Genomic DNA, 19179 nt, shown 5'->3' on the forward strand with positions numbered 1-19179 from the left:
CTCTCCAGGAACAGGGTTGGAGAACCCTGCTTTATAATTATCTTAGAAAGCTTAGAAAGGTCTTCAATATTTTTAAACTTTTACATATATTGTTGTAGACTTACTGATTGCCTTGCATTAAATGTTTTCGACAGGAAATATAGATGATATCTTAACAGTAAGTAAAGGCTAAAGTAAGGTAAAACAGTTTGTTTTGTTACTTAGAGTTCTGTATATATATATATGTTGTATAGGAAATGTGTGCAGTTTGTCAACAGTTTGCTGTTCATACTGTAGATGCAAATGACCTCATGTCAGTGTCCACCCATTTCTAGGGCCTAAAGTACAGTCAACTCCTGACGTACAGTATGCAGTTGCTTGGACTGGCATGAATATTAGCACTGTTTCCAGCTCCACTTAACTGGAGCATGCCGATATCCTGAGCCGATCCAAATCATGTATCTGAAAAACTACCCTGTACGGAAACAGAGTGCAATTATCCAAAGTTGACTGTTCCACACATTTGATAGTGTAGCCTTTGTATTGGCTATGGCAATATGAATTCTATTGGTGTGATATCATACTTTCATATATTAGTCAATGAGTATATAGTGTATATATCAAATGGTGTATATTCAGTTGTGTTATTCAATCTTATTTAGGTTTTGTTTGGGAGAAAGAGCTCTTTAACATCCCAATATTAGAAAATATGTTATACTCATAGCTGCAATAATAATCGTTGGTTCATATGTTAGGGTTTGTCATTAGTGCACTGTGTATTGGCAATTGATTGATGTGAAATATCATTCATGAATAGCTTCATTCTCAGGATGTGATTTAATAAGCACAAACTAGTAGATGGATACTTCTACAGTCAGTATGGGTTCAATGAGATATTCTTCTAAATTGTTTAGAAAATAAAACAACAGAAGTTTAAAAAAAACAATCCATAGAGTGCATCCAGTTCCTACCTGTATCTAGTGTGCTTATATCTATATCATTTTTGTTTAATTGTTATCAATTCTCTGCATCTGGTTGGTGTTGAAAATGGCCTTGCAATCTCACTATTCACCACTAGATGGCAATTAAACAACATATAAACTATAAATTGTGGGAGATTTAAAACATTCTAAACAGGCTTACAATCCTCACAGTGTTGGCACCATCTACATAGCCACCATTTATGGTGTACGTATCCTTTTGTTCAACAGTCGTTGTGGTTTGACAGTATCAATAGGCAGTGGTGGATTTACCATTAGGCAGAAGAGGCAATCACATCATCAAGGGGTCTCGTGAAACTATACTAGTAATGTTTGTTTTTTCTCCGCTCGAGGCCCTGCCATGCTCCGTCTCAAGGCCCACCAACTGCTGCTGCCCCCACCCTCCTGACAGAGTTCTCGTGCATTGTTCCACATGATATGATTGCAAATGGGACTTTCATTGAAATTAACATGCAACAATGAGGTGTTTTCAGAGCGGAGCCAAGAAAATAAAAATGTCATTTTCATTTTAACAGAAGAATGACCTAAGTTAATACATTTCTTTAGTAAAAAAGACAGCTGCTGCTGATAGAACATGTGCAGCCCACGTATCTGATGCGGTCAGGTCATAAAGAGTATGGCATGTCATTTGGCCAGACAGCATCCAATACATGGGCTACATATAGTAAGACAGAGGGTGCTGTTTTGCTCACTCTAATTTTTGGATACTGGAATTATTGTGGGTGAATGTGAGAAGGTAGCCTACTTTTGAAGTGATTTGTTTGACAATCAGATGAAAACCTCATGATTGTGTTCATGGCACATTAAGGGGGGGGGGGGGGGGGGGGGGGGTCTGGGCTCAGGCTGGCCTTTGCCTGGGGCCCCTGGCAATAGGTCAAAGCATGATAAAACAAATGATCCAAGTTCACACTAACTATGCAAACACACGCTCAGTTTTGTACCTTCTCCCTCAAACTCAATGACCCAGTGAATTTATAACTGCGCCCTGAAACACTTGTCTTTAGAAAATACTAATTCCTCACCAAGGTGAGAAAAATAGGCAGGTTGACATTTACTGGGATGAGTCTTGTCCTGGAGGCAGAACTGAGCAATTCCCGCTAGATAGGCCAGCTGGAACATAAAAATTGGCTATATTGTAAAAATTCTAAAAATCTTAATTTAAGGCTAGGGTTAAGGTTATGGTTAGGTTTAAAATCAGATTTTCTGACTTTGTGGCTGTGCCAGCTAGTAAACTTTCTGCAGAGCTGCCTCCTGAACAAGATTCATGATGAAAAATGCTAACCTGGGAAAAATAGGTGGAACATAAGCATTACTCTTACATTTTTAAGCCACTGATTTACAAGCCCTGTTTGACACACCATCGATTCAAAAGCAAGAGTTCTAGAATGTTGGAATGAACCATTGTAGAATGTTGGAGTGAAATTGAGTTTTAGAATGTATTGTGAACAGTTGAAATAAACATGTTATAAGCATCAATTACATTTTTTATTTATTTATTTATTTATTTCACCTTTATTTAACCAGGTAGGCAAGTTGAGAACAAGTTCTCATTTACAATTGCGACCTGGCCAAGATAAAGCAAAGCAGTTCGACACATACAACGACACAGAGTTACACATGGAGTAAAACAAACATACAGTCAATAATACAGTATAAACAAGTCTATATACGATGTGAGCAAATGAGGTGAGATAAGGGAGGTAAAGGCAAAAAAAGGCCATGGTGGCGAAGTAAATACAATATAGCAAGTAAAACACTGGAATTGTAGATTTGCAGTGGAAGAATGTGCAAAGTAGAAATAAAAATAATGGGGTGCAAAGGAGCTAAATAAATAAATAAATAAAATACAGTAGGGAAAGAGGTAGTTGTTTGGGCTAAATTATAGGTGGGCTATGTACAGGTGTAGTAATCTGTGAGCTGGTCTGACAGTTGGTGCTTAAAGCTAGTGAGGGAGATAAGTGTTTCCAGTTTCAGAGATTTTTGTAGTTCGTTCCAGTCATTGGCAGCAGAGGACGGGAAGGAGAGGCGGCCAAAGAAAGAATTGGTTTTGGGGGTGACTAGAGAGATATACCTGCTGGAGCGTGTGCTACAGGTGGGAGATGCTATGGTGACCAGCGAGCTGAGATAAGGGGACTTTACCTAGCAGGGTCTTGTAGATGACATGGAGCCAGTGGGTTTGGCGACGGGTATGAAGCGAGGGCCAGCCAACGAGAGCGTACAGGTCGCAATGGTGGGTAGTATATGGGGCTTTGGTGACAAAACGGATTGCACTGTGATAGACTGTATCCAATTTGTTGAGTAGGGTATTGGAGGCTATTTTGTAAATGACATCGCCGAAGTTGAGGATTGGTAGGATGGTCAGTTTTACAAGGGTATGTTTGGCAGCATGAGTGAAGGATGCTTTGTTGCGAAATAAGAAGCCAATTCTAGATTTAACTTTGGATTGGAGATGTTTGATGTGGGTCTGGAAGGAGAGTTTACAGTCTAACCAGACACCTAAGTATTTGTAGTTGTCCACGTATTCTAAGTCAGAGCCGTCCAGAGTAGTGATGTTGGACAGGCGGGCAGGTGCAGGTAGCGATCGGTTGAAGAGCATGCATTTAGTTTTACTTGTATTTAAGAGCAATTGGAGGCCACGGAAGGAGAGTTGTATGGCATTGAAGCTTGCCTGGAGGGTTGTTAACACAGTGTCCAAAGAAGGGCCAGAAGTATATAGAATGGTGTCGTCTGCGTAGAGGTGGATCAGAGACTCACCAGCAGCAAGAGCGACCTCATTGATGTATACAGAGAAGAGAGTCTGTCCAAGAATTGAACCCTGTGGCACCCTCATAGAGACTGCCAGAGGTCCGGACAGCAGACCCTCCGATTTGACACACTGAACTCTATCAGAGAAGTAGTTGGTGAACCAGGCGAGGCAATCATTTGAGAAACCAACATTAACATTCCTCAAAATAATATTCCTCCTCTTCATCCACCACAGAGGTGATTTGTTGTGAATGGAAACCTTAGTCCTTTTAATTCTAATGCTGTAACTTAGACTTCCTGTTTGTGATGACTGCTGGTGTCCATTTTTGGTTTAAATTCACCCCCTGACCCCTCTTTGCCCCTACACACACACACACTGAGTCACCACTGCCTAATGGATTGTTTGCTTTCAGAGGAGAGAGTTTGCGTGTCCCAGGCTTGACTGTTTTCTGTGACCACTGTATTCTCCCCTGTGCTTTTTCCACATTATTAACTCGGGGTAAATGGCCTGCCTCTATGGCCCTGCCCTGCAGCAGTGAGAGAAGGAGACATTATGATGGACAGTGGGACAGCTTCAGTTCAGACTAGTCACATGTTTAACTGTTCATTCGTGACTGCTGCCAACAGGCCATGATATGGGTAGTATCCATAACTGCTGTATCCTTTCAATGGATCACAGTCATATTCTGTCAGCCCTAGGCCCCTAAATGGCTATGACATTGTCTTTTGTCAGATTGTGAAATTCTCAGTCAAAAGACTAGTATCTCATAGGAGTGATGCCACCTGTCGAAAGACAATGTGGCTACTGAGGATATGGGGAGAAAAGTGGGGAAGGAAGGAAGTCATGGCTTCACCTTCAGCTCGTCTGTGTCAGAATATGATTGGTTGAGAGCATGTGACCAAGGCAGGAAGTAACAAAATGATCAGAGCATCACAGCCATCCTGCCATGAGGAATTCAATGTAACGTTACTAACAATGGTGCCCAGGGCCGGCCCGCCCACTAGGCAGGAGTAGACCGCAACCTAGAGCATTGCTGCGCTCAACCAACACTCAATCAAAGTCATCTAACATACACTGACTGGCCAGTTTATTAGGTACCACCCCGTTCACGAAAATGGATTGTTCCTACAGACAGTGAGTCGAGTGGCCGTGGCTTGCTATATACTGTAAATCAAGCAGACAGGCATCGAAGCATTCAGTTACTGTTCGATTGAACGTTAGTATGGGCAAAACGGGAGACCTAAGCGACTATCACAGAAACCGCTGCCCTACTGGGCTTTTCACGCACAACAGTCTCTCGGGTTTCCCCAGAATGGTGCAACAACCAAAATGCATCCAGTCAGTGGGAATCCTGTGAGTGAAAACAGCTCATTGATGAGAGAGGTCGAAGGTGAATGGCAAGAATTGTGCAAGCTAACAGACAAATAACGGCGCAGTACAACAGTGGTGTGCAGAACGCCATTTTGGAACGCACAACTCATAGATCCTTGTCACGGATGGACTATTGCGGCAGACGACCACACCAGATTCCACTCCTATCAGCTAAAAACAAGAAGCGGCTCCAGTGGGCACACAATCACCAACACTGGACAATTGAGGAGTGGAAAAAGCCCACAGGGCAACCGAATTTATGACATGAGACAGACACTTTTTACATCATGTGTGTTTCCAATCAAATAGCCTAAATGGCGCCATAGAAAATACACATTTGCATCGTTGTGAATATGAATTAACATGTTAACAAACACACCATATCCTAAAAGCAGGACAATAGCCTATGGAATGAAATTAGGCTACTCATGACTGCTGTCCCGGAGTTTCAGTCATTGGGCTAAACTGTCATGATAATTAGACTTAATCATCCATTTCTTAGCTGATCATGGCGAAGAAGAAAATACGAACCGCATTTTCCAAGACAAAGTGATGCCTGATAAACTTGGGTGGGCCAATAGCTGACATACAGTAGGTGGCGTGACACGTGAGTTCCATGTTTGGGGAAGCTAAGAATTTATTCTACCATTTCTACCATCTGTGTGACAGTTTCATTTCAAATATACGTTTTTTTTCTTCTCAAAATCGTTGTTACGTGGTTAATAAAACAAATCTGAATGAAAATGATAAAAAAATCTAAAAGTTAAAATTCAACTAATGCGAGAGCACCAGCCTCTGCCTTATGGACACATTGATAGGTCTAAACCACGAGCTATTGGAAATGAGTGCACGGGACTCAGAGATAGCCTATTGGCCAAATCATCAGTAGGCGGAAAACTTCCATTGTCAACTAAGTAAAAATACATAAAAACAGTAGAAAATATCCTGATGAAAATTCAGGTTCTGTCAATCACATTCATCTGTCTACTCCGCCTGTCTGCCTCCCTTTCTGTTGGTCTTGACTTGAGCTATTGCTAGTGATGTGCAACATTGTATCAAATCAATCAACTGGCTAGCGACCTTGCAACATTGTATCAACTATTTTGGACCCTCAGAGTTTCCACACCAGTGAGCTCAGGACAGAGCTGTTTTTACACAAGGGAATAGTGTTCAAGCATTTTATGATGTTTTAACTGGGTATATGACATTTTGCTATTTCACACTGAGGCTTGGTGATTATTGAGGGGGAATGTGTTGGAAAGATTTTTCAAATACTGTGAGGAACTATTAGCTTATCATTCACAGTGGATGTAAAAAAAAAAAAAAGAGGATTTGTTGACTTACTGTGTGAGGTGAAGAAAACAATGACTGACAAGCTCAGCTTATTATTAGTGGTGGTCAGATATCAGACAACCCCAAATGGGCTCTTTCTAACATTTGCGCACAGCAGGCCAGGTAGCCTACTTTATGCTTGCTCAGGCATGCACACTGTTGACATTAACAGGACAGAGAATCAAACCAGACACAAAACCCATAGGGCCTAAATAATGCTATGAAATAAACCAAAACGCGTTTCTCACAAGTGTAGCAGGTTGTGAGCTCTGCAAACAACGTTTCCACTCTGAGAATGAGAATGGTAAATGACTGTGATTAATACATTCATTTACAGAAATACATGCATTTTTTAAAGAAGCTAATGATCCTCTGGGGCTAAGTCATGCTCTCTGGGGAAGTATTTTAATGATCCTCAGGGGCTAAGTCATGCTCCCTGGGGAAGTATTTTAATGATCCTCTGGGGTTAAGACATGCTCTCTGGGGAAGTATTTTAATGATCCTCTGGGGCTTAGTCATGCTCTCTGGGGAAGTATTTTAATGATTTCATTTTTTTCTGTAAAGACGGCGGCATATAGACCAGGACCGGGATTGTGTTGGTGCCCATCCCAGATCTTCAGGGAAGTGACAAGAATTACTTTGTTTCAACTGTTTGTTGTTTTTCATTAAATCACATTTTATTTGTCACATGCGCCGAATACAACAGGTGTAGACATTTGCGTGAAATGTTTACTTTCTGTGCTGTCTGTGGATATCTGAATATTTTGGTCTCGTCTGTTCCTGGGTCTTTAAACTTTCATCTTAACTTTGTCTTCTGCCTGACAAAGGATTTCTGACTGAAATGCATTGGTCTTTAGTAATACTGTATTTAGTAGAGCTGTCTACAGTACATGCACTTGTATTGAATTCCCATTGTCTCCGGGAGTCGTTGAACATTTTTAGTAGTCAGTTTGCTCCTGGCTCTTTGAAAAGATCAGAATTGACCAGAATGTCAAATAGACATGTTGCATCATTATTTTAAAAGTGAAATTATAAACCCATATCTGGGGCATTTCCTGATAGAATTCTGAGACCCTCTGAGCTGTGTGTGTTTGTCTCACTTCCAACACACCGACAGCGTCATTGCGCAAAATAGTTGCAGCATCATCTGGATATGTGTGCAACAAAAGTTCAACAATAAGCTTTTGCTACCGTTTCTGTCAAGCGGTCTACCACCGACCTCACTGCAACTGCCTCTGCAACGCAACGCTGCAAGGCAAACCCAGCGTTTCATTGGAAATGAATGTAATTCTGGTGTACCAACATGCAATGATGCTGTCGGTGTGATCTAAGCATCTGGGTAAAGTACAGACTACTGTCTATAGACCTCAGAGACAAACAATCCCCTTCACAAACATACTATCACAAACTCAGCAAAAAAAAGAAACGTCCTCTCACTGTCAACTGCATTTATTTTCAGCAAACAGCTGAGACAAAAGGAACAAGTTCCACAGGCATGTGACTAACAACAATTGAATAACGAGTCCCTGAACAAAGGGGGGAGGTCAAAATCAAAATTAACAGTCAGTGTGTGGCCACCAGCTGCATTAAGTACTGCAATGCATCTCCTCCTCATGGACTGCACCAGATTTGCCCGTTCTTGCTGTGAGATGTTACCCCACTCTTCCATCATGTTCCCGGACATTTCTGGGGGGAATTGCCCTAGCCCTCACCCTCCGATCTAACAGGTCCCAGACTTGCTTAATGGGATTGAGATCCGGGCTCTTTGCTGGCCATGGCAGAACACTGACATTCCTGTCTTGCAGGAAATCACGCACAGAACGAGCAGAATGGCTGGTGTCATTGTCATGCCAGAGGGTCATGTCAGGATGAGCCTGCAGTAAGGGTACCACATGAGGGAGGAGGATGTCTTCCCTGTAACGCACAGCGTTGAGATTGCCTGCAATGACAACAAGTTCAGTCCGATGATACTGTGACACACCGCCCCAGACCATGACGGACCCTCCACCTTCAAATCGATCCCCCTCCAGAGTACAGGCCTCGGTGTAACGCTCATTCCTTCGACGATAAAAGCGAATCCGACCGTCACCCACGGTGAAACAAAACCGCAACTCGTCAGTGAAGAGCACTTTTTGCCAGTCCTGTCTGGTCCAGCGACGGTGGGTTTGTGCCCATAGGCACAAGGTGTTTTTCAGAGTGAGTAGAAAGGTCTCTTTAGTGTCCTAAGTTTTCATAACTGTGACCTTAATTGCCTACCGTCTGATAGCTGTTAGTGTCTTAACGACCGTTCCACAGGTGCAAGATCATTAATTGTTTATGGTTCATTGAACAAGCATGGGAAGCAGAGTTTAAACCCTCTGTGAAGTTATTTGGATTTTTACTAATCATCTTTGAAAGATAGGGTCCTGAAAAAGGGACGTTTCTTTTTTGCTGAGTTTATATACTGTATATGCATAACTGTTTAATCACAATTTGCACCGTACAACATCCCACCTTAGCTGGCTATGGAACATACAGTATGAGATCTTCTTGATCAGATCAACCTTTACCGTTGCTTCCATCTCTGTGGTCTCAACTGTCTAACAGCAAAAGCTAAAGCACCATCTCCCCTCCTCCCTCTGTGTACTGTACCTGCCCTGGGTTTACATCTGCCAGGTACATGGTAGCCCACACCTGACCCTGAAACATGGGTCAGATACAGAAATACGGGCCAGTCAACACTCATCCTATACATATGCAACAAAACGTGTTCTACATATTCCCTGGGGTTATACAGAAGAGAGGACATTCATGCTTGAGTGAGGGCAGAGTGTGTCCTCATCCACTAAGGTTAAGGATCACACCCCTCCACCCCCTAGGACCAACCCCCTAACGGTCATCTATGATTCTGCTTCCTTGATGGTAAGAAGATGAATGGTTATGAGATGCATAAATTAAGTTCATTCACTCACACACACACACACACACACTCACACACACACACACACACAGAGAGAGGTGTGGTGGTTAATGGGTGAGGTTCCTTGTTAATCTCTTACATGATGCAGGTTGACAAACTGCATCATTTCCTGTCAGTGAGTTTGGTGTGAATGAGTGATGTTGTCCACTGTAAATGTTTATCGCTGACCTAACTCTAAAGTACATTATAGACATAACCACTTTCCAAGTTTCCATCTTGACTAACTGACTGGCTGACTGATTTGTAGATCCATCAGTTACGGTACTGTGCTCTGTATGTGGTTGGTGATGAAGTGGCCTGGGTTGCTTGAAATTGTGATGTTTTATGCTAGCTAGTTTTTAAGTCGTGTTCAGATTTGAATGACTGTACATTTTTACCAGGAAAATCAAATAAATCTATCGTATTACAGTTTTTTCCAACTGCTTACACAAGTTTTTAAAACAATCTCCTTTTTTTCAAAACTCTACACACAATTCCCAAAACTGCACACACAAAATGCAAAATGCCCCACATCTCATTCAAAATGTAACACTGTATTCAAAATGCCATAAACACATGTCAGAGTGAAGCATTTGCATCAAATGGCAAACACTGCTTTCATAATAGTACATTTTTGGATATACCATGTAAACACTGTTGTTCTAAATCTAAAGCTCTTTGGTCTTTCATAGGCTTATATCTACATTTCAATACAATGTTCTACAGTGAAAGTAATCTGCTGAGAGGGGTAACAAGTACACTGTAAACACCAATGCAATGTTCTACAGTGAAAGTAATCTACTGAGAGGGGTAACAAGTACACTGTAAACACCAATGCAATGTAGAAACAGAAAATATTTATTAGGCCAAACATTACTGTTGTATACAGTAGCATACAACAAAACCATAAACAGATGTAAACAAAAAGTATATTCTTTAGAATACAGTAAAGAACACAATTGTGTGTGTGGGGTCCCGGAGGGGGCAGTCCAGGAATTGGTGGTGGTGGGGGGGGGTGTCACCAGTGCTAAGCTACGCTTCATCTCTTCTCCGGCCTGGGTCTGGACACAATACTTCGTCCACATCACAAGATACGTTTTCTCTTGCCAAACATCAAGGGAAGTATCTCCTAGCGTGGCGTATCCAACCTTGGACAGAGGCAACCTCTATGTCCCCACATGGAGGGAAGTATCTCCTAGCATGGCGTATCCAACCTTGGACAGAGGCAACCTCTATGTCCCCACATGCGTCCTCCATTGCCTGGAGAAGCGGCATGCGGGCATAGGGTTGGCGATCATTCACTTTCCAGCGCCAGGCTGAGAATAATTCCTCTTTGGGATTTAGAAAAGGTGAATATGGGGGTAGGTACAAAACTACAAATTGTGGATGGGTGGCAAACTAGTTTTGGACCAGAACAGCCTGGTGAAAACTAACATTGTCCCATAAAACCACAAATATAGCAGGCTCCTGATCTGGATCAGGGACAAGCATTGTGTAAATTGCATCCAGAAAAGTGAGCATATGGCCGGTGTTGTGTTGTACGGACCCAGTGTGGCATTGTGATCGAGGACCCCGTTTTGAGTGATGGCAGCACACATGGTTATATTACCCCCACGCTGTCCAGGGACATCGATAATGGCCCTCTGTCCTATTACATTTCTTCCGCGGTGCCTGGTTTTGGTGAGGTTGAAGCCAACCTCATCCACATAAATAAATTAATGGCGAATTACATGGGCATCCAGCTCCAATACTCTCTGTAACAGACAAAAGGATATACAGATGAGTAAATATGGTACTGGAAGTAGTGTTGCATACATACCTCTACAAAGTCATGTCGCATATTCTTGACTCTCTCAAATGGCACCTTGTAAAGTTGTTTCATCGTCACTCGGTGCCGTTGGAGGATGTGTTGTGTGGTCGACAGGCTTACAGCATTGATGTTGTTAAATATGGTGTCATTATTCAAGATATGCTCTCTTATCTCTCGATTCCTAATTGCATTGTTGGCCAAAACCATATTTATAATTGCAGTCTCTTGTACATCTGTAAACAAGCGTCCTCGTCCTCCATGATGTCTTTGCCTTTCCACTCTGTAAAGAATTCAAACACAGTATGTGTTCAGCAGAGGAACTGTAAACAATGTAAAAAAAAAATGTAGTACAGCATGATAACCAACCTCATTCATTCAATGCAGTAAATGGATGGCTTAGAGTTACAAATGTTTATGCAATACTATGCAGTCATACGTATTTTACAGTACATTACTGTAATGCTAAAATAGTCATTAGATAGTTGCATACCTGTTCACATTTCTGAAGGTTCGAATTATGGACGCCACTGTAAATCGAATCAAGTTGGGCTGGACTCTCAAACCGTGGTTGATCACATGATCAACAAGTGTTGCCCTAATCTCATCAGAGATGGCTCTCCTTCCTTCTCTTCTTTGCTTTTGCCCTCGTCCTCTTCTTCCTCTTCCTCTCCTCCTACTTATCTTGCTCTCTGTCCATTGTTGTCCAGTTGTTCAAAACAGGTAATCTGACCTTTGACCTATTTATAGGCCTATACTACAGTAAAGCAGTGATTGGTTAGTGATCAGTTAAGCTATTAGTGTTTGCACATGTGAGGAGTGTGTGTGTGACCTGGTGAATAAGTGTAGCATTTTGATTGGTTGTGTTTGGAAAAGGAAAGCAAGTCACTTCCTGTTAGATTTTTGTGTTTTAGGTAGAGAATTGTGTGTCGTGTTTTGAAAAAAGTGTTTTATGCAATTGACAACTGAGTCAAAGGCTGAGAAATAGCTTATGGTTTTGGATATTTGGTGTGTAGTTTTGCACTTTGAGTGAGAGGTTTAAAAAAACGTGTGACATGAAAAGATTTTGTGTGTAAGCAGTTGGAAAAAACTGTAAGTGATTCCTTTTAACAAAGTTACAGTGAAGCGGCAGGTAGCCTAGTGGTTAGAGTGTTAGACGGTTAGAGCAGGTAGCCTAGTGGTTAGAGTGTTAGACGGTTAGAGCAGGTAGCCTAGTGGTTAGAGTGTTAGACGGTTAGAGCGTTGGGCGGTTACAGTGTTGGACTAGCAACCGAAAGGTTACTATCTAGTGATTCAATTTCTATGGGGCCTCCGAAAGGTTGCAAGATCGAATCCCCGAGCTGACAAGGTAAAAATCTGTCATTCTGCCCCTGAACAAGGCAGTTAACCCACTGTTCCTAGGCCGTCATTGAAAATAATAATTTGTTCCTAACTGGCTTGCCTAGTTAAATAAAGGTTCAAAATTTTTTAGAAAATGTAACTTTGAAAGAGCACAAGCAAATATGTTCAGCCAGATTGTGCAGTGTGAGACAAAAAATATCCACAAACCTGATGGTTGAATTTGCTTATTTGGGCCTCTGAACTTTTAAAGGAGGTAGTGAAGGGGGGGGGGGGGCAGGTCAGCGGACAGCTATTCACCAAGGCCCAAGGGAAGGTTCCAAATCTCCCCTGACATTCTTCTGGGCTCAAAGAAACACAGGGACAGAACTGGCACAGAACTGGCACAGACTGCCCCCCGGTTGCTACGGAGAAGCGCTTTCCTGAAGCTTTGCCAGGGTGAATGCTGTTTTTTGTCCCTTTGCCACCTCACTTCCTGTTGGAGAATATGGAGGAGACAAAAGAAGGAAGAGAATCATTAACCCTCTGAGTGCCCCTACTGTCCAACCAGAACCCCCCAGCAGTGCCAACACCATCTCTACAGTCTCACCACCCACTTTGGTTACCTATTTCTGTCCTCCGGCAGCAAATGTCATTATTTTTAGCTGTACTAAAACAAACATTCATACACCAGTGTAACCGGGCAGACAGAGGGATGGCGCAGGTTTTTGAGTAATGGAGGCTTTCAAGAAAGGAAAAACTCCTGCATACCTCCAGTAGTTGTATTGACTGGTTAACAGACTGACCCGGGCCAGATCTTTCCATACTCTCTGTGTCTGATCGGAGAGCTTACACTCTCTAACCATGACCCTGTGGTGTCAAGATATGTCCTCAATCCACCGGGCCTGTGGCTGATAGGCTAGGGAGCAACAGCGATGCAATTACAGGAGGCCCCATAGAAATTGAATCACTAGATAGTAATTAATGATAGTAATTAATAGAACAGTAATTATTTTATATTAGCGGCCCACGACTTCACATGCTGGAACTCCAGACAGAGACAAATGTATCATTTGTTAACATGATGTTTCATGTACATTTCAGTGGCCTATAATGGCCTATATTTGCCAATACAGTCAGATCTACTCTACTTTACCCTACACCCAACCTCCCAATTCCTTTAACACTCAGAATTTCAAGAAAGGTGTCTGATGAAAGCTCAGAAGTGGGAGAATGTGACCATAATTGTAGTATGAAATAAATGTCATGCTCTAAATCCAAAGCTAAATCATTTTAAATGATTAAGGGAAACCCTGTGAGTTTCCATATTCTCTGAAATCCTGCAAGGACTCAAATGTGTGTCAAGTAGGTCTATCAGGCCCCCATATGCCTGAATACATTCCAAATGGAAATCTACTTGACTGAATGAAGTCTACAGATGCACATTCACCCCGGATACACCCACACCATTGATTGACCCACACGTTGAAGTTTAATTTCTGTATGAGAGACACCCCACTGGGCACACACTGGTTGAATCAACATTGTTTCCACATCATTTCAACAAAATTACGTTCAACCAAATCAAATAAAATGTTATTTGTCACATACACAGCAGATGTTAATGCGAGTGTAGCGAAATGCTTGTGCTTCTAGTTCTGACAATGCAGTGATAACCAACAAGTAATCCAACCTAACAATTCCAAAACTACTACCTTATACACACAGTGTAAAGGGATAAAGAATATGTACATAAAGATATATGAATGAGTGATGGTACAGAATGGCATAAGCAAGATGCAGTAGATGGTATCGAGTACAGTATATACATATGAGATGAGTAATGTAGGGTATGTAAACAAAGTGGCTAGTGATACATGTATTACATAAAGATGCAGTAGATGATATAGAGTACAGTATATACATATACATATGAGATGAGTAATGTAGGGTAGGTAAACATTATATTAAGTGGCATTGTTTAAAGTGGCTGGTGATATATTTTACATCATTTCCCATCAATTCCCATTATTAAAGTGGCTGGAGTTGAGTCAGTATGTTGGCAGCAGCCACTCAATGTTAGTGATGGCTGTTTAACACTGATGGCCTTGAGATAGAAGCTGTTTTTCAGTCTCTCGGTCCCTGCTTTGATGTACCTGTACTGACCTCGCCTTCTGGATGATAGCGGGGTGAACAGGCAGTGGCTCGGGTGGTTGTTGTCCTTGATTATCTTTATGGCCTTCCTGTGACATCAGGTGGTGTAGATGTCCTGGTGATGCGTTGTGCAGACCTCACTACCCTCTGGAGAGCCTTATCGTTGTGGGCGAAGCAGTTGCCGTACCAGGCGGTTATACAGCCCGACAGGAGGCTCTCGATTGTGCATCTGTAGAAGTTTGTGAGTGCTTTTGGCGACAAGCCAAATTTCTTCAGCCTCCTGAGGTTGAAGAGGCGCTGCTGCGCCTTCTTCACAACCCTGTCTGTGTGGGTGGACCAATTCCGTTTGTCCGTGAGAGGAACTTAAAACTTACTACCCTCTCCACTACTGTCCCGTCGATGTGGATAGGGGGGTTCTCCCTCTGCTATTTCCTGAAGACCACAATCATCTCCTTCATTTTGTTGACGTTGAGTGTGAGGTTATTTTCCTGACACCACACTCCGAGGGCCCTCACCTCCTCCCTGTAGGCCGTCTCGTCGTTGTTGGTAATCAAGCCTACCACTGTAGTGTCATCCACAAACTTGATGATTGAGTTGGAGGCGTGCATGGCCACACAGTCATGGGTGAACAGGGAGTACAGGAGAGGGCTCAGAACGCACCCTTGTGGGGCCCCAGTGTTGAGGATCAATGGGGTGGAGATGTTGTTACCTACTGTCACCACCTGGGGGCGGCCCGTCAGGAAGTCCAGTACCCAGTTGCACAGGGCGGTTGTCGAGACCCAGGGTCTCGAGCTTGATGACGAGTTTGGAGGATACTATGGTGTTACTATGCTGTAGTCGATGAACAGCATTCTCACATAGGTATTCCTCTTGTCCAGATGGGTTAGGGCAGTGTGCAGTGTGGTTGCGATTGCATCGTCTGTGGACCTATTGGGGTGGTAAGCAAATTGGAGTGGGTCTAGGGTGTCAGGTAGGGTGGAGGTGATATGGTCCTTGACTAGTCTCTCAAAGCACTTCATGATGACGGAAGTGAGTGCTACGGGGCGGTAGTCGTTTAGCTCAGTTACCTTAGCTTTCTTGGGTACAGGAACAATGGTGGCCCAATGGTGGAATAGACGTTGACTTGACGTCCAGTGGGACACCAATTTTATAATAATGTTACAACTCAGAACTCCCTCGTAGTGTGTGTGTGTGTGTGTGTGTGTGTGTGTGTGTGTGTGTGTGTGTGTGTGTGTGTGTGTGTGTGTGTGTGTGTGTGTGTGTGTGTGTGTGTGTGTGTGTGTGTGTGTCTTGCCGGTCGGGCCAGTCTCTGCTTCCTGTCCCACTGCTCTCAGCTCAGTTCAGCATGTCTAGACTCACTGACCCCCTCCTCTGCCCGTCTGCCTCTGTCCTTCTCTCACCTCAGACGCACCACAGATTCTGATTAACCATTGTGGTTTTTCTGGTTTTACAGATATGGGCACGGCTAGTCTTTTTGACAGGGTTGTCTCGTACAGCACTATCATTGTGAGAGAGGTCACACAACCCCCCTTCACAGAGTCATTCATTCAGCCCCGGCTCGCACTTGCACACCACAATAGAACAGGCTCCTTCCAGAGCACAGCACACATACAACAGACTCACTATGGACAACAGGATCAGCCATCTTCTGAGGACACACATCTGTGTTAACCTGTGTGACGTGGAGCAAGTGAGCATACAACATCTCTGCACAAGTATAATATCATCTCTCTCTCTCTCTCTCTCTCTCTCTCTCTCTCTCTCTCTCTCTCTCTCTATCTCTCTCTCTCTCCCAAACACACAATGCACAGAGAGCATAACTAGCCTGGCAGATTTGGCAGAGGTAATTGACATGTGACATGATGACATCGCATCAATGTGTCCCCAAGCAGCCATCATCCAAACCACAGAGACACCCTGCTCCTGTTTCTCTAGTCCAGGGATGGCAACTTTGATTTGGGTGGGGCCACTAAAAATCTGAACTCATCATGAGGGGCTGCGGTTGCTCATGGGTCTGCGTACCCACATTTAGCAGCCCCCCTCTTGACAGCGGAGAGAACATTTTTACATTTTAGAATACATTTTGTGCAATTCTACACATTTTGCCATTAGGCGTAGAGACAATGTTGCAGCTTCTAAGCAAGCTTGATGCAATTCTACACATTTTGCCATGGGGCAAAATTCTAGGTTTTAACACACCTCCAGTCTGTGTACGGGCAATTTGACCAAGAAGGAGAGTGATGGAGTGCTGCATCAGATGATGTGGCCTCCACAATCACCTGACCTCAACCCAATTGAGATGGTTGGTAATGAGTTGGACCACAGAATGAAGTAAAAGCAGTCAACAAGTGCTCAGCATATGTGGGAACTGGAAAAACATCCCAGGTGACGACCTCATGAAGCTGGTTGAGAGAACGCCAAGGGTGTGCCAAGCTGTCATCAAGGCAAAGGGTGGCTACTTTGAAGAATCTATAATCTAAAATACGGTTGAAGTCGAAAGTTTACATACACCTTAGCCAAATATATTTAAACTCAGTTTTTCACAATTCCTGACATTTAATCCTAGTAAAAATTCCCTGTCTTAGGTCAGTGAGGTTCACCACTTTATTTTAAGAATGTGAAATGTCAGAATAATAGCAGAGAGAATGATTTAAATAAGCTTTTATTTATTTCATCACATTCCCAGTGGGTCAGAAGTTTACATATACTCAATTAGTATTTGGTAACATTGCCTTTAAATTGCCATTCCTCCTGACAGAACTGGTGTAACTGAGTCAGGTTTGTAGGCCTCCTTGCTCGCTCACACTTTTTCAGTTCTGCCCACAATTTTTCTATGGGATTGAGGTTAGGGCTTTGTGATGGCCACTCCAATACCTTGACTTTGTTGTCCTTAAGCCATTTTGCCACAACTTTGGAAGTATGCTTGGTGCCATTGTCCATTTGGAAGACCCATTTGTGACCAAACTTCCTGACTGATGTCTTGAGATGTTGCTTCAATATTTCCACATAATTTTTCCTACTCATGATGCCATCTATTTTGTGAAGTACACCAGTCCCTCCTGCAGCAAAGCACCCCCACAACATGATGCTGCCACCCCCGTGCTTCACGGTTGGGATGGTGTTCTTCAGCTTGCAAGCCAAACAGTTCTATTTTTGTTTCATCAGAGCAGAGGACATTTCTCCAAAAAGTACAATCTTTGTCCCCATGTGCAGTTGCAAACCGTAGTCTGGCATTTTTATAGAGGTTTTGGAGCAGTGGCTTCTATCTTGCTGAGCGGCCTTTCAGGTTATGTTGATATAGGGCTTGTTTTACTGTGGATATAGATACTTTTGCACCTGTTTCCTCCAGCATTTTCACAAGGTCCTTTGCTGTTGTTCTGGGATTGATTTGCACTTTTCGCACCAAAGTACGTTCATCTCTAAGAGACAGAACATGTCTCCTTCCTGAGCGGAATGACGGCTGCGTGGTCCCATGGTGTTTAGACTTGCTTACTATTGTTTGTATATATGAACGTGATACCTTCAGGCGTTTGGAAATTGCTCCCAAGGATGAACCAGACTTGTGGAGGTCTACAATATTTTTCTGTCTTTGCTGATTTCTTTTGATTTCCACATTGTGTCAAGCAAAGAGGCACTGAGTTTGAAGGTAGGCCTTGAAATACATCCACAGGTACACCTCCAACTGACTCAAATTATGTCAATTAGCCTATCAGAAGCTGCTAAAGCCATGACATAATTTCCAAGCTGTTTAATTAAAAACGTCTTATCGCTGGGGGGCAGTATTGAGTAGCTTAGATGAATAAGGTGCCCAGAGGTGCCCAGAGTCCCTGCTCCTCAGTCCCAGTTGATAAGGTATTATCAAGTATTTTTGGATAGATAACACTCTGAAGTTTCTAAAACTGTTTGAATGATGTCTGTGAGTATAACAGAACTCATATGGCAGGCAAAAACCTGAGAAAAAATCAAACCAGGAACTGAGGTTGGTCAATTTTCAACTCAGCCCCTATTGACGTTACAGTGGGATATTGTTCATGTTGCACTTCCTAAGGCTTCCACTGGATGTCAACCGTCTTTAGAAACTTGTTTGATGCTTCTCCTATGAAGGGGGGCTGAATGAGTCAGAGGTCTGCCAGCAGTCATGCGCTGGTCACGCACATTTCACATGAGAGGTATCTCACGTTCCTTTGCTTTTCTGAAGACAAAGGAATTCTCCGGTTGGAATATTACTGAATATTTATGTTAACTACATCCTAAAGATTGATTCCATACATAGTTTGACAAATTTCAAAATTCAAAATTCTGTAACGGAACTTTTTGACATTTCGTCTGCAACTAGTGAACGCTCTTCGTGGGTTTTGATTTGTTTACCAAACGGATAACAAAAGTAGCTATTTTGACATAAATTATGGACATTATCGAACAAATCAAACATTTATTGTGGAATTGGGATTCCTGGGAGTGCATTCTGATGAAGATCATCAAAGGTAAGTGAATATTTATAATGTTATTTCTGACTTCTGTTGACTCCAACATG

The sequence above is a fragment of the Oncorhynchus clarkii genome, chromosome 17 (genome assembly GCF_045791955.1).
Source record: "Oncorhynchus clarkii lewisi isolate Uvic-CL-2024 chromosome 17, UVic_Ocla_1.0, whole genome shotgun sequence".
NCBI lineage: Eukaryota > Metazoa > Chordata > Actinopteri > Salmoniformes > Salmonidae > Oncorhynchus > Oncorhynchus clarkii.